Raw genomic sequence first — 15565 nt, forward strand, 5'->3', positions numbered from 1 at the left:
TAAAATTTTAAACAAACTGTACTGTGGCGTACTCGACCAGGTAGTTGGGTCGAGCGAACGCGCACGGCTGTTAGCCATTTAGAGCCTACGAATTGCTAAAGGAAAGGCCTTGGGCCTTGAAGTGCTTGGAGCCATGTGCAAGGATCAGTCAAGATGTTTGGGTAAAAATTGTTTCTCGGGTCTGGAAAGTCTCACTCTGGTTTACGACATGGTTTTTCCTTACGGAGACAAGGATTGCGGACCAGAGTGGGCATTCCGTCGTTGCCTTTCGAGAGTCAAACACCAAACGATTCGACTGCGCTGCCCTTAACGCAAGGGTCGGTTCATGAAAAGTAACATTACTTTTCATAGATTCTATTTCAATCATCTTGTAAATAGTATAAATAAATATTAGTGATAGGTACATAGTGTTTAATTATTAATCTCCGCGTCATTCACCTCAGTACGAACGGTTTTGACGATGTCGGGTTTGCCTTCCTCGATCAACCCGCGGAGGAAGTTATCACAATCCGGACCTACATTAACGTGATGAAGTGCGATCTGATTATCGCCTCGCGAAAAATTTATTAATTTTGCTAAACCCATATGCTTCAAAAGTGCGGGTTTTAAAAAATTACTTGCTATATTATACAAAAGAGTTTCCGCAGTCTTTTGAAGCAAATGGATTCTTGTTTCTCGAGCTTGAAAGAATAAATTAAAATTGTTAAAAAACTCGAGAACATATTTTAAAAAATGCAGATATGCTTTCGCTTCTGGATTTCGCATTGAGATCAACAGATATTCTCCAGACTTTGATTTTTCATTTAAGACTAACTCTTGCAGAAAATGTAACACACTGTCCCAATTTTCTAGAAGTGTAACTACGGATGAATGATGTGACAGCCATCGCGTAGTACACAACTTTAAAATTTTGCGGTCGGAATTTTAGAAACATTGTTGAAAATCGCGAAAAATGGCCGAACGTTTGGGACTACTATAAATAGACGTCGCGACTTTGCGAAGAAGTTCTTCGCAGACCTCGGGAATGGTAGCACATGCTGCACGCACTACCAATGCCGAGGAATGACACACACACGGCATGGTAAAAAACGAATTACCGTGAATTTCTGCAAGCTTAGTCTTAAATGACGAGTGTCGTCCTATCATGACAGATGCGTTGTCACAAGATAGGGCGACAATGTTTTCGAACGGTGATTTGTTTTTTCCACATAGCATGCTTGAATGTGCTAAACAATTTTTCCGCGCTACAATCCTTCGCGTCGAGATTCATCAATTCGACTAATTCCGTTCGAATATCCATAGTCTGGGGATCGACATACCGAACAAGAAACGTCATTCACTTTTCATTCGTAATGTCTGAAGTTTCATCTATAAATACTGAGAATTTATTGTTCTGTAAAATGCTACTAAGACGTTCTGTTTCTCGAGGACACAGAACGTTCGATATAGTGCTACTACACTTTGTTCGACCGAACGTCATTTTTTCCAAAACATCGGGATCTTTCTCGACGTCTTGGAAAAACTGAAGAATCGCTTCTGCCGATTGATGCGAAATATTTCTGTCGGCGATCAGGGCCGCAAAACGAATCTCCGCAGATTTCTTTCGATCAAGAAATGACAAAGATGATTCTTCAGATTGCGTACTGATATCGTTATTTGACCTCACATATATTCCATTCTTTTTACAGTTTTTGATGTGGCATTTAGAATCGGCATGACGTCTAATTTGCGATATACCGCAAGCAAATGATTTATTGCAAACCGAACAAAAACACGAAAAAGGATCCTCGAGGACTTTATGCAACCAAGGCTTGAAATCTTCGATATCAAGCCATTGAGGCATAAAAGTCTTTTTTCTCGAGTCCTTAACATCCATACATACTCGCGAACTTTTTTTCGACAAAAAGTATTTACGTCTCGCAGATTCCGTATGTCTTTTAACGGTCGACAAACCACGGAAAACACGTGAATTGCTTCCACTAGGTTTCTCGAACGTATCCATCTCACCGCAAAAAGAATGAAATAGTAAAAATATACAAGCTATATACACAAGCAAGAAAAATAAGCTCTAATTCGCGGAAAGGGGGAATTAAAGGGAAACTACAAAATTAGCTGTGTAAAAAGTTTTACTTACCTGATACAACACACAACAAATGTCACGAATCACAAAACACGCAACGATTAGCCATCGATCTGATCTAACCGTTAACTGTCACGTAGCGCGATCACCCCACTGGGTGCTTTACCACGTGAAACAAAAGAAACGCGATCGCGATGCGCACAGCATCGTACTTTTCGAATAGATCAGTGTAACGACCTGTGGGTCATAACATTCGAAATGCATATATTTACTGCTTTTCTTTGTTATTTTTTTATAGTATCATTGTACTCATGTAAACGTTTTTATATATCAAGCTTTCTTTCGTGTGACTTAATGTTGCTTTGGTTAATATAAAGGTAATTATTTAGAATAAGGACCTCCTTACCGAGTTTTTTGAAATTTTTTTATATCATGTATCTTGATATGTGGATTAATTTTTCTAAATGAAATAATTATCGCTCTCTTTTCGTTTTCGAGATAAACATTTTGAAAAATTGTGAAAATTACGGTAGCAGGCCGAGGGTAGGTAGTAAAAATGGGGTTTGAGTTGGGTTAGAGCTCTAACCAACTCGAAACATCTCTTTTCCTGGCCCTAGCTCTAACCAACTCGAAACATCTCTTTTACTGGCCCTAGCTATAATCTAACTCAAATCCCCTTTTTGCTACCTACCCTCGACCTGCCATCATAATTTTCAAGCATATAAAAATTTTTATTTCGAAAATAAGAAGAGAGCGACAATTATTTCATTTAGAAAAATTAATCCACGTATCAAGATACATGATATAAAAAAGTTTCAAAGAAATCGGTGAGGAGGTCCTTATTCTAAATAATTACCAATATAAATATATTATATTGAAGATTGTGACAAAGTGCACGTTACTGGTCAAGAATGGACTCTTATTCTAATACATTTGACGAATTTTCAGTATCAGAGTATTTATTTTGTGATAATCTTGAATTCTGAAGTGCAATTAATTCTGAATCAGAAAGGGTTAATTCGATAAGAGGGTTAATTCGATAATCCATGCATCGATTTTGCTCTAAATCTAATAAGATCTTGAGATATGAATATAAAATTTAGATATAAAGTTTCATTGAAATTCATTCAGTCGTTTGAATGCAATTCGGTTAATAAACGTATGCGGTTTTTTAAAAAAGCTCTTTTTTTATTAGTTAAAACGTAATCAGGGGGTCCTGAAATGAGTTTTTCCGCAGAAAACAATTTTCGAAATTTTTTTTCATTACAATACTTTTCTAAGTTGGAAACTGAAAATATCCGGGCAATCGGAAAGCTCGCGCAAGGTGCGTGCCCCTTGCCGCTTGCTAGCGATTGGGATTTAAATATTTCATAGAATGAGACAGTGCGCATCACGATCCACCTTCTCTCTCGACCTCTCGAAGCTGCCCGAAGTTGTCCGAAGCTGTTCGAAGCTGTCCGAAGTGCCGAGCTCACGGATACGCAGCCCGTGCGTTAGGATATGTAGTGGAGGGGGTAATTCTCAAGATTTGCGTCCTCAGTCTGGCAGTACAGCTCGCACGGTAGCAAGGTACAGCAATTATAGGATAGTCCGCTGAGTTAGGAAATTTGGGCACCAAGTTCCTTAGCTCGTGACGCCTTCTGCGCTGTATTTATCGTACTGCAGCTCGCGCTATTGCTCCATTCGAGAATCATGTAATACACGTGCGAAAGAGCAGCGATTGTTTAGTAGCGATATCTTAAAAGACGAGTAACTGCACTCTTGGAATCGGTGGTTACCTCGATTCCCTGAGTTTGTTATTCGTCGGAGGAGCAATCAAGACCACTTCTTGGTTGAGCCACGATATTTGGCACCAAAACAGAGAGGGTAAACGTAAGTGTGACACCTCTGCGTTGTCCGCGTTCTATCACTCGTTTGGTAGCAGCCCGCGTGCGACGAATAGATGCGCACGTCGTGGTGAACGGTGAGTGATAAAACCTCTGGCCTTTATCAGCCACCAAGCCTAGCCAGTGCTAGTGCCGTGTGTCGAACGCTTGCGAATCTCGGCTTACAACCGTGATTTGTACGAGGCAAGCCTTCTTGGAATGCAGGTTAAGCAGAGAAAAGGAGGATCCCTCCTCTCTGTACACTCGTCTGCCGACGCTTTCTTCAGAGCGAAGAATTGTCCGTAGTACAGTCCACTGCACTACCTTAACGTTACGTCAAGGTACTGCTCTTCCCTCCACATAGGCTCGTTATCGAAGCCTGGAGTCGGGAAGACACGGTATAGCGTGAAAGCAATACTCTCGCTTACCTGTGCGGTTCCACCGCTCTTTTCTATTTCCAGACGCCTGTGTCGCTGACCGGCGTCCGAGGAAGGAGCAAGGCCTGAATTCAACCAGGAGCTATACGGCGGACCAGGATCAAGAAGGCCCCGTCCCCGAGATTATTAAATCAATATACGTCGTACCTAAGTCCTTTTCAGGGCCGACTGAAATTGATTAATTGTACACTTTTTTTTGACACCCTCCTCTCAATCACCCAATCCGGACCCCGTTAGATCCCTGAATTCAGCGATTCTAACATAAGTTTTTACGAAAATAATTAGAAACTTTTTATAGAATATTATCGCTATCTCAATATCGAATTCAAATAAATTTTGCAAAATTATAATCTCCAAAATATATTATAATGAACACTATTTAAAATTGTAAAAGTAAAGTAAAAATTAATGATTAAAATATATACCTATAAAAAATATTATCTTATATACTTTAAAAAGACTATATGTATAAATTTATTTATTTGTTAGAAAAATTAACAACATAAACAAGTAGATCATTAAAATAGTTTTACATATTTGAAACATTGGTATATCGCTCTTTTGAAACTGCATAAGTAGTATATATCATACTACCATAGGTTATACATCTTGCCCACATGTGACATCACGTAGATATTTTATCATTGCTTTGAGGAAATTATCTGACGCCGTGTTTCTAAGTGTATATAGTCGAAGATTGTAAGGGTATTGTTATTAAGGAAGCAATGACTATAACATGAATTGAAGCCCCACAATTAAAATGAGATGTCAATATCATAATCCATTACCCGATTAAATAACAACATCCGTCTTACATAGCTCTTTCATTTTAAATAATTAAGAGATCAGTACTACACAATTTTACGGGTCTGTATCTGCAGCATTAACAATTACACGAAGTTAATTTAGATCAATAAAAGAATTTTTTGTATTGTAGTTTTGTACATTTATTATTATTTTTATACTTGTTCATAATAATTTTTTAAGCATTCTAGATACGATCTGATGAAATCTGGTTCTCGATGAAACCATTTTATCAGGGTTTGAAAGGCCCCCTTTATTTCTTTTTCTTCTTCTTTAGTTAGAATGTTTAATGATAATGATTCATTTTTACAATCTTCATCCTTTTTTTCTTGTTTCATATTTCCATAAAAATTGTTTTCCATTTCCGTGCACCGTGATAAAAAATTATTAACATTTTCTTCTGATGCTTCTTGTCCCGTAATCAGGTCAATAATATCCTGTAAGTTGAGCTCTAATGGGTCTGGTTCTTCTTTTGTTGGAATTTCTTTAGGTATTTCTTTAAAAATAGTTCTCATAGCCTTTCGAATTTTCGGAACACTCATTTCGGACCACGCCCCCTTTAACAGATCAATGCAGTCCTTAAGGTCATAATCAAAACAAAATTCTCACAGTCCACCAGGAAAATTTATTATTCGCCGTAACATTTTATAACGATAAGACCTTTTAACTTTTTCGATTATTCCTTGGTGTATAGGTCGAATAGAAGATGTATTATATGGGGGTAAGAATATGATTTCAAAGTAATCTCGTAATTCTTCACTTGATTGTAAATTATATCGTTGACAATTATCTAGAAGAAGGATTATTCTTCCGTAAATGACGGTCTTCAATTGATATTTTCTCACGGCTGATTTGAAATAATTTTAATACCAATCAGTAAATATATCTGGATCGATTATTAGTTGTGGCTGGACTTTGAACATTACAGACAAACGATCCTTACAATGCTTCAATGCCCTTGGATTTTCAGATTTATAAATAAATAAGGGCGTAAGTTTATGGCTTTCTATTAGGTTAGTGCATAAACACACAGTTGCTCGATCCTTTTTTATTTGTGATTCATTACTTTTATTCTCTTTGTTATGCGTCCACATTTTCGTTGAAAGAGCTTTCCACATGAGATTGGCTTCATCCAATTTATAGATGTTCTCATACTTAATTCCTTCTTCTTCTAATCGGCGAGTAAAACTCTGAAAATTGTTGTGCGATTGTCATCGTCGTATTTTCGTTTTCATTAATGTTTAATAAGCGAATATTATGACGATTTTTGAAATTCCATAGCCAACCTCTACTAGCCTTAAAGGTTGATGATCCTCCAAATTCTTTATTCAGTTCTATTGCTTTCTCCAGTAATAAAGAATTTTTCGTAGACTTTTCCGTTTTCTCATTCCGATTCCTTGTCCCACAAGTTCACATACTGTTATTGCTTTTTGTCGAATACGACGAACAGTGGCGGGATGAACATCGTAACCAGCAGCTAATCTACTAACAGATGCTCCACTTTGCAAATGTTGTACAATTTCAAACCTTTGTTCTATCGGAAGCACATTTCTTCCATTAAGCCTATGAATACTCGTTATTTTCATTAAACACTTGTCACCTGTCGAATGAATAATATTCGATATACGAAAAGTCGTTGAAGAACGTTCTGCTACCTTTCGTGCGAATCTCTTTACGGTAATCGGTAGCATTCTTGGCAAACCTTGGAACTTGATCGTCGCTATCTCCACCATTTTCAGTAATCATTCGGAATGAGCAATTCTTCGGACTATCTACATTTGACGGTCGACGTTAGAAACAATAAGCTATGCGTTAGCATCAAATCAATATAACAAAATTGTGTAGTTTCTACATTATTTATATTTAATATAAACAAAATTTGTTGTATGGTTTCTATAAATAATATTTTGATCGTAATTATTATTAATATTTTAGAAAATTATCACTGTAGAATGTTATTGCATGATTTATAATTATTTAAGACATTAATTAAAGAAATATATTTTATGTGCACGGTTAATACTGTTCTGAAATTATTTTGATGTAATATTCCATCCAATTTTAGAAGATCTCTGTAATAAAACATATGTCTGTATATAGCCAACTACTTTAAAAAGAGTATTGATAAATACTTTATCCCGCATAAATAGTCATAAATGTTCGACTTTTATCAGAATTTTGAAGTTGTATGTTGTTATGTATATAGTAGCGAATAGTATAATATGCACATACATATGTGTATCTCTGCGTCATGTTATTTATTCTTCTATTTTTTTGAGTTGAGTGTTATACATATTTCCTATGGTGCAATACTGTAAAATATTCTGCAATTGTAGAATGTTTTGTAAGAAAAGAATGTTTTAAGCTTAATACCACAGCCTTTGTAGTAATATATTAAGCAATTATTTTCTAATCATTTGTTAATAATATTATAATTAAAGATATGTTACTGTAATATCTCGATGTACGTTTTGTGCAATTTTACAGCAATGATTCCGCAACATTTTGAACAATTGTGCTGAGATATGAAAACATTCAGGCAAGATTTGAAAAATAAGTTGGAAATATATTTCAATGGAATGTAATGAAAATTAATCTGGTTATAAAAATAATAAATAAATGTACATTTTAAATAATATGTACAATTTATTTTATAACAATATTACAGACACATAATACAGATACATAACAAAATTACTTTCCCAGTAGTATCGCAACTATAACAAAGGAGACGATAAAGTTTTGCTTTCCTTCCCTAGCTGAATTTTTGTGTTACCTCATCTGTAATGATTTTCATGAGGATATGCGACGTGGTTATTGCAGTATTCCTTACCCTCTGTTAAGAAATTTAAACTATAAAAATAATTAAATTTTGATTATAAGAAAACGGTATTATTAAAGAAGACATTCATCAGTAATGAAACGAGATATTGAAGTAATAAAAAATAAGAATTAATAAGAATCATCATTGCTTTAAATAACTTAATCTCATTCATTAAATACATACAAACCATTTTTACAGAATAGATTCTACATGCATAGATAATGAAAAAAGTTAATATGAACATATATCTGGAAAAGCTTAGTTTTTTAGTTATATCTATGGTATTTTGTATTGCATATAACGTTTACTCAAATCCTGTAAAATATAAGAAAAATATGAGTCAATTTTGAAGGGTAGGTTTTAGATATAAAGACGATGAAGAAAAGTTCAAGTGCAAATATGCCCAAAAACACAGTTTTTTAGTTATACACTATTTGCGTAAAATATTAGCCCATTTCTTGCCTGTATGATGTGCTATCCTCCTTATGTTCTTACTATGCCTAGGAATATTCTGGTACTTTAAATGAGTAGCACACAGTGATAGCTCTCAAAGAATATATCATACCATATGCAAAATAAAACAGCGAATAACTAAAAATCTAAGCATTTCTGGATATATGTGCATATGAATTTTTTTCATTATCTTCATGTCTAGAACATACCCTCCAGAAATGACCAACATGTTTAGAAACACCCTGTATATACACAAATAATATATTATTCTACTTTCGAATTACATTTAGATTATGATCTTATGCTATTATAATCTTATCTGCTACATCTCCAACTTCCTCCTTCCATCTTCGTACACTCTTCTGTTAAATATTTTATTATTCCTGTACCCTTTTTGCATATCATATATATTCCTTTTACCTTTTCTAACCAATATCTATAGTATTTTACTATGTTCCTACGTATAACCCTAGCAACTATTTGGTCTTAACTGTACTCTTATGTGATTACATCTTCAATTATATTTTGAACTATCAATTCTTACTTCGTTTTATGTTTGTATTTGTTTGTCCGTTTCGTAATGTGAACCAACAAAAACACTATCAGTGTAAAAACATGCGCCAAGTACATTCGCAAAAATCGTGGTTATTCCGATTCCAGCAAAAATATTATCAATGTATCCCCACAAAAACACTATCAGTGTATCCCAGCAAAAACATTGTCGGTGTAAAAATGTACACCCAGTACATTTGCAAAAATCGTGGTTATTCCGCTCCTATGAAGTATCGAAATGAAATAAAGCCAAGTACTTAAGCCTTTTATACTTTATGTGAATAGTCCAGTGTGCGCTCAGAAAAATTTGCGAGACAAGTATCATTTTAGGAGTCATTCAGAAATTGAAAAAAAAATAAATAAAATGTACTTGGCGGGCCCTTTTACTAATGTAGACTACTTTCAACATTTTTATCTTCAACGTTAATTCTCCAATTCTCCGTTCATTTTTTTGTTGCATTGTTTTTTTGTTTATACGTTATGCAAATAGGAAATTTACGTATTCCTTATCCTCTCACATCAAGTAATTATTATTCTTGATTCTTCTAAAAAAAAAAAAAACTGTGTATTCGTGTTTTTACGTTGCACGTAGTTTTCCTCAATTTTAATTAATTATTCATTTCAAGTGATAAACAAAAAAGAGGACTCGGTATTATTTGTTATGTTGCTTTCAGTTTTCATATTAATGCTACAGTAATGTTGCGGACGAGAGCCGTTTCGTCTACACGGACGAGAGCCGTGGTTTATCCCCACTACCTCGTTTGATACGTGCCGCCGAGAAACCAATTCTTGGAACCATCGCGTTCGAGCTCGACGCCCGAGAACAAGGACGTCATAAAAAACAACGATAGCATTAGGGATTTAAATAGGAAAAATTGAAGTTTCTTATTCGCAAACGGATTTTCACGCAAGTAACACCAATCGATTCCTTGTGCTCTCCCGATTAAAATGATGTCAAACACGACATGATTCCGATTATTTTTAACAAAGATACATAAAACTTGGTTTGTAGAACGAAAGGTCATGCTCGTAAACAGACCCGGGCGCGACTCTCGTCCGTGAATGGTAGTCGATTTTAAGCACGACCAGTCCCGAGCGCTGCTCTCGTCCGTGAATGGTAGTCGATTCTAAGGCACGACTAGACCCGAGCGCGACTCTCGCTCGCGAGTGGTTGTCGATTCGACGAACGCGGCTCTCGTCGTAGGGCTAACTCCCTATTATTCCCTCATATTTTTGTGTTTAATTATTTAATGACTGAAGTTATTAAGAAAAAGAAAGCGTAACACAAAAAGTATATAAGTTCCGTTTTAAACGTTTACAAATTTTTATCTTTTTATTTTCAATATCTTCTTTCCGACATCGATTAAATATAATATACATAAATTCTGTTTATGTCATTTTTAGCTCGTAAAGAACTGATAGAAAAGTAACTTTGATGATTCTCCGTAACCGTCGCAGGGTTCCAACGTTTATTATTTAAATATCTTTATTATAAATAATAGGAATCATGTCGTATTTGATATCATTTTTATCGGGAGAGCACAAGCAATCGATTGGTGTTACTTACGTGAAAATCTGTTTGCAAATAAGGAACTTCAATTTTTCCTATTAAATCCCTAATGCTATCCTTGTCTTTTCTGACGTCATTGATTTCGGGCATCGAGCTCGAGCGAGACCCTTTTTTTTGCTTCACCGGTCGTATACCAATTATCTCGGCGACCGAGAGCAAAGGAAGCCGAATCGACTACCAGTCGCGGACGAGAGTCGCGACCAGACCCGAGAGCGGCTCTCGTCCGCAACATTACTGTATTTCCTTCGATGCATGCCGACTTTCTTGTTCGGACCGTAACGCCTAATAACCGTACCCAACCGCTTAACCGTAGCGCCTAGCATGTACCCAACGCTACCGCGGCCGTTTGGGCGGTAAACTCGCGCTCTCATTGGCCGGTGTTTTTCGTTGATAACTCGTTAACGAAGCCTCATCTAACATCTTCGCTAAGGAAAAAGTTGTTTCAAATCACCCCCTGAATTACCCCTTACAAGGAACTACAACATTTTTGTTACATCCTGTATATATTTTGCTATTAAGTAGGAAGATAAGGATCTTCATTTGGAAAGTTAATGCAACGCAATTTAGTCTGGAAAACGCTACTCTTATCGAACTAGGTCGCCAGATGTGACTGACGATGACCAGACCCGTGCCAATTCTCGGGACAGGATGTAGAAAGAATAGGCTGGAAATTGTAAAATATTAGAAGAAAAGGTTAAGAACAGCAAAAGTCGAAGAGAAAGTCAGAACAGAAAACGGAAATGGAAATTGAGAAAACACGACAAGGCCGTGGTGGCAGTGCCGAACTGCCACAGACACGAATGAAGAAAATGATGAAGTTTTATTTGGGTTGATGATGAACCAGGAAGATATGCCATCAAAGTTCGAAGAAATTGAAGAAAGAAGAGACAAAGTATAATGAACAAAGGCAGTAGAGGAAGAATTAAAGGTTCTAAAAGAGAGTCAAACGTAGAAAACTGTGATAAAACCAAAAAAAGAAAAAGCGTTTGGCACCAAATGGGTATTCACAAAGAAAAGCGTAGGAGGAGCAGAAATATGTAAAGCGAGACTGGTAGTACGTGGGTACCAACAAAAGGAATACTTGGAAGACATACATTCATCAGTATTAAAATTACAAACGTTAAGAGTACTGTTATACATTGCTATTAACAAGGAATATTACATTCATCAGATGGACGTAAAAGGAGCATTTTTATATGGCAGCATTAATGAAGAGGTATATTTAAAACCACCGCAAGGATTAGACATACCAGAGGGACATGTCTTGAAATTAGAAAAATCTTTATATGGGTTGAAGAAGTCACCAAGTACGAGAAATTGGTACGAGAAATTCAATGACATAATAACAGAATGTGGTTTTATAAGATCGGAGAATGACTATTGTTTATATCGTATGGGGAAAAGCTTGTATCTTTCATTATATGTAGATGATCTTTTGATATTGGGAAATGATTTACAAGAGATAAATAGACTAAAAAACTTCTTATCAACAAAATTTAGGATGAAAGACATGGGTTGCGAAAATTTAACATATTTGGGAATTTCGATTATCAAGAAGTCAGGACAAATTTTTATCAACTAAACAAAGTATTTAAAAAATATTCTGAGGAAATATAATATGGAAAATTGTAAAGGCAGCGATACGCCAATGGATGCAAATTTTAAATTAGACGAAAACTCAATCATAGACGAAAAATATGAAAGACAATGTAGATCATCGATAGGATCACTTATGTATGCGACGATAGGATCTAGACCGAATTTGGCTATTCCTGTAGGTTATTTAAGTAGGTTCCGATCAAAACTAAATGAAAATGTATGAAAAGCGTTAAAAAGGATGTTGAGATATGTGAAACAAACTGTTAATTACTCTTTAATATATTCAAAGAATTATGATAAAGTGTCGCCACTAAAAGGATATGCTGATGCAGATTGGGCTCGAGATTGCGATAGAAAATCGACTTCAGGTTACTTATTTAAATTGTTTAATAACACTGTAATATGGCAATCAAAGAAGCAAACTACTGTGGCACTTAGCACAACCGAAGCTGAATTAGTTGCTTTATGTGAGGCTACGGTGGATGCGTGTTGGCTTGTAAAATTATTGTTAGATTTAGATATTATAGTAAATAAGGTAGTTATGTATGAAGATAACCAAAGTACATTGAAGACTGTGAAGAACCCAGATCAAAAAAGACTGAAACACATGGACATTAAGTTTAATTTTATAAAACAAAAAGTAGAAGAGGGTTTAATAGATGTAAGGTACATATATTAACACTAAGTTGCAATTAGCTGATACGTTAACAAAATCGTTGCCAAAGAATCGGTTTTTAAGTTCCGTGTTTGGTTTAGGTTTGAAAGATATGCATTGAGGGAGAGTGTTGAGATACAATGCGCATCTCTGTTACTTTATATATCCTTAGTCTGTAAGTTTTCGTATCTAAGTTGTATGTTTAATGGGTGTGGACTAATGCCAAGATGGCTACGATTGTAACACGCAATAAATTCCAAGTTATATTAAAATATATAAAGAAGAACGCGATATCAAATTAATCTCCTAGAAACATCTACAGTCACGTTGTATGCTGTTCCTTTGTATAAATTTCTTGAATTATATTAGAGTCGCTGAACGCAGGGATCTAACACGGTCCGGATTAAGTGATTAAGAGAAGGGTTTCGAAAGAAAATGTACAGTTAATCAAATTTAAGTCGGCCCTTAAAAGGGCTTAGATACAACGTTTATTTTTGAAATTGCCAAATTTTGGGGCGGGGGCCTCACACGGACGTCGGTCAGCGACGTCAGGAAAGAAGAATAGCGGTGGAACCGCACAGGTAAGCGAGCGTATGGTTTTCACGCTATATCTAGTCGTCCCGACTCCAGGCTTCGACAACGAGCCTATGTGGAGGGGAGAGTAGTACCTTGTCGTAACGCTAAGGTAGTGCAGTGGACTGTATTACCGACGATTCTTCGCTCTGAAGAAAGCGTCGGCAGACGAGTGTACAGAGAGAGGGGATCCTCCTTTTCTCTGCTTAAAGACCTTACGACCTATCGAGCGATCGGTGCAAGACTGACTTCGACTTGCGAGCTCGAGACGTTCCGCGAAAAGCACAGAGTACCCGAAAATCTGCTACGCGGCGCTCGCTTATCATTGTCTATCTGTGTCTAATGTTCCGATTTTACTCTCTCTCTCTGTCAGGCTCCGATATCCCCACTCGACATCGGGCCTGAGATTCAAACAGCTGATCGCAATCGCTCACCTGTTCGAACTTCAACTGTATCAGCTGAAAAACGAGTCATAATTCGAATGTACCGAATTTGTTGTCAACGCAACTGAATCTCCTACCGAAGGCGACCTTCGGTCGGTCACGTATTCTAACGGACTACGATTTTCGCGGACGAGACAAAGGCTCGAAATTTAACCGTTTTTTAAACAAATTATATAATATGTACAATTTTGATCATTTAAATTATACTGACATGAAGTCATGTAATATTCTATCACGCTCGGATTTTAAATAGAAATCGGTATATCACGTAATTCAGTTGTGGCTTTGGGGATTCAGTTTACACAGAGACTAAATCATGTGCTATATTACAAATACATTTTTATAAATTATTTAACAATTATTACATGAGTATAAACACAATGCATACCTATTTTACATGCATTATGCAATGGTTATACGGAATGTCCCAAACGTCCATATTTCATCCGTCCGAATGCATCGAAAGGACTTCAACGGTAAGCGCGACGCAACCCCTTGCGGCCTTCGGTCCCGGGTACCGATGGCTCCTTCGAACTTGCAGGGCAATACCTATGATCATAAACGGCCACATCTGTGAGACACTCGTTACGGTCTCCTACGCTAATCCGATATGCCTTTGTTTTGATTACAGTAACTAATACGTCCAATTTTTGTTCATTCATTATGAAATAAGTATTCTTGTACAGTTTTCAATGTTTTGATACACAGTAAACTAACGTACAATCCGTAGGGACTACGAAAACATTGTTTTTTATTTTTTTTACTATGGCATTACTTTACTAAATCGGCATTTTAAAACTCTTTTTCCTCGGTTTTTATTTCTTACAACTTAGATAATTAATTCAAAAATCTGAAAAAATTCTATAATATGTGTCTCAATAGTTAACGTGTCCCTGGTGTTTTTCATTATTTTTCATCCAATACTTTAGAAGAAATTGAGCATTGACGTAAACATTTTGAATTTCTTGTGCAAGCTTCGAGCACAGCGAGTAGTAAATACTACGCGTAGCTTGTGCTCCGTCACTGGTCGGCCGAGCACTCGCTATTCGCGCTCTCTGTTTGTTCCGGGGTTTTCGTTAATAACTCGTTAACACAGCTTCGGAGGATATTTTTGCAAAGGAAAATGTTGTTTAGAATCACCCCAGGAATCTCCCATTTTCGGTTCCCGCACTTAGTTTGGGACACCCTGTATATACAATAGGAACATCTGGATAATCAGCTGTGATATTGAATTAGACTGTTGCGAAAATGTTCAATGTCTGAATTTATAGAGAGGTGGTTGGTGCCCGCGGAGCGCTAAACCGCTCTGCTCGTGTGATTTATGCGGGTTTTTTGTAACAAAAAGAAATGGACTAGAGAACTTTAAAGTTAAAGTTACAGATTTATTAGCAAATCAGAGAGACTGATAATTTTCACTTTATATCAAATAAGAGGAAAAATCTATCTGCCGCTCCGAAATTTTTCTGAGTCGAAGAAAACTATCACGCAAGATCATTCGCCTCGAAAATCCTCCTTTCTGGACCCAAAGGTCCAATCATGGAAAAGCTCATCCCCCGTCGGTGATGATCCTTTCTACTCTGCACTCCACACCCCAGTAGCTGGAGGTGGAAGACGCATGCCGTAACGTTTACGCAACGAAAAATCCGACGCAGGAAAAGAGAGAGTGAAAAGGAGCCCGAGTCGAGCTAGCAACCCTTAAGATAATTTATG

The sequence above is a fragment of the Calliopsis andreniformis genome, chromosome 1, assembly GCF_051401765.1.
Source record: "Calliopsis andreniformis isolate RMS-2024a chromosome 1, iyCalAndr_principal, whole genome shotgun sequence".
Lineage (NCBI taxonomy): Eukaryota > Metazoa > Arthropoda > Insecta > Hymenoptera > Andrenidae > Calliopsis > Calliopsis andreniformis.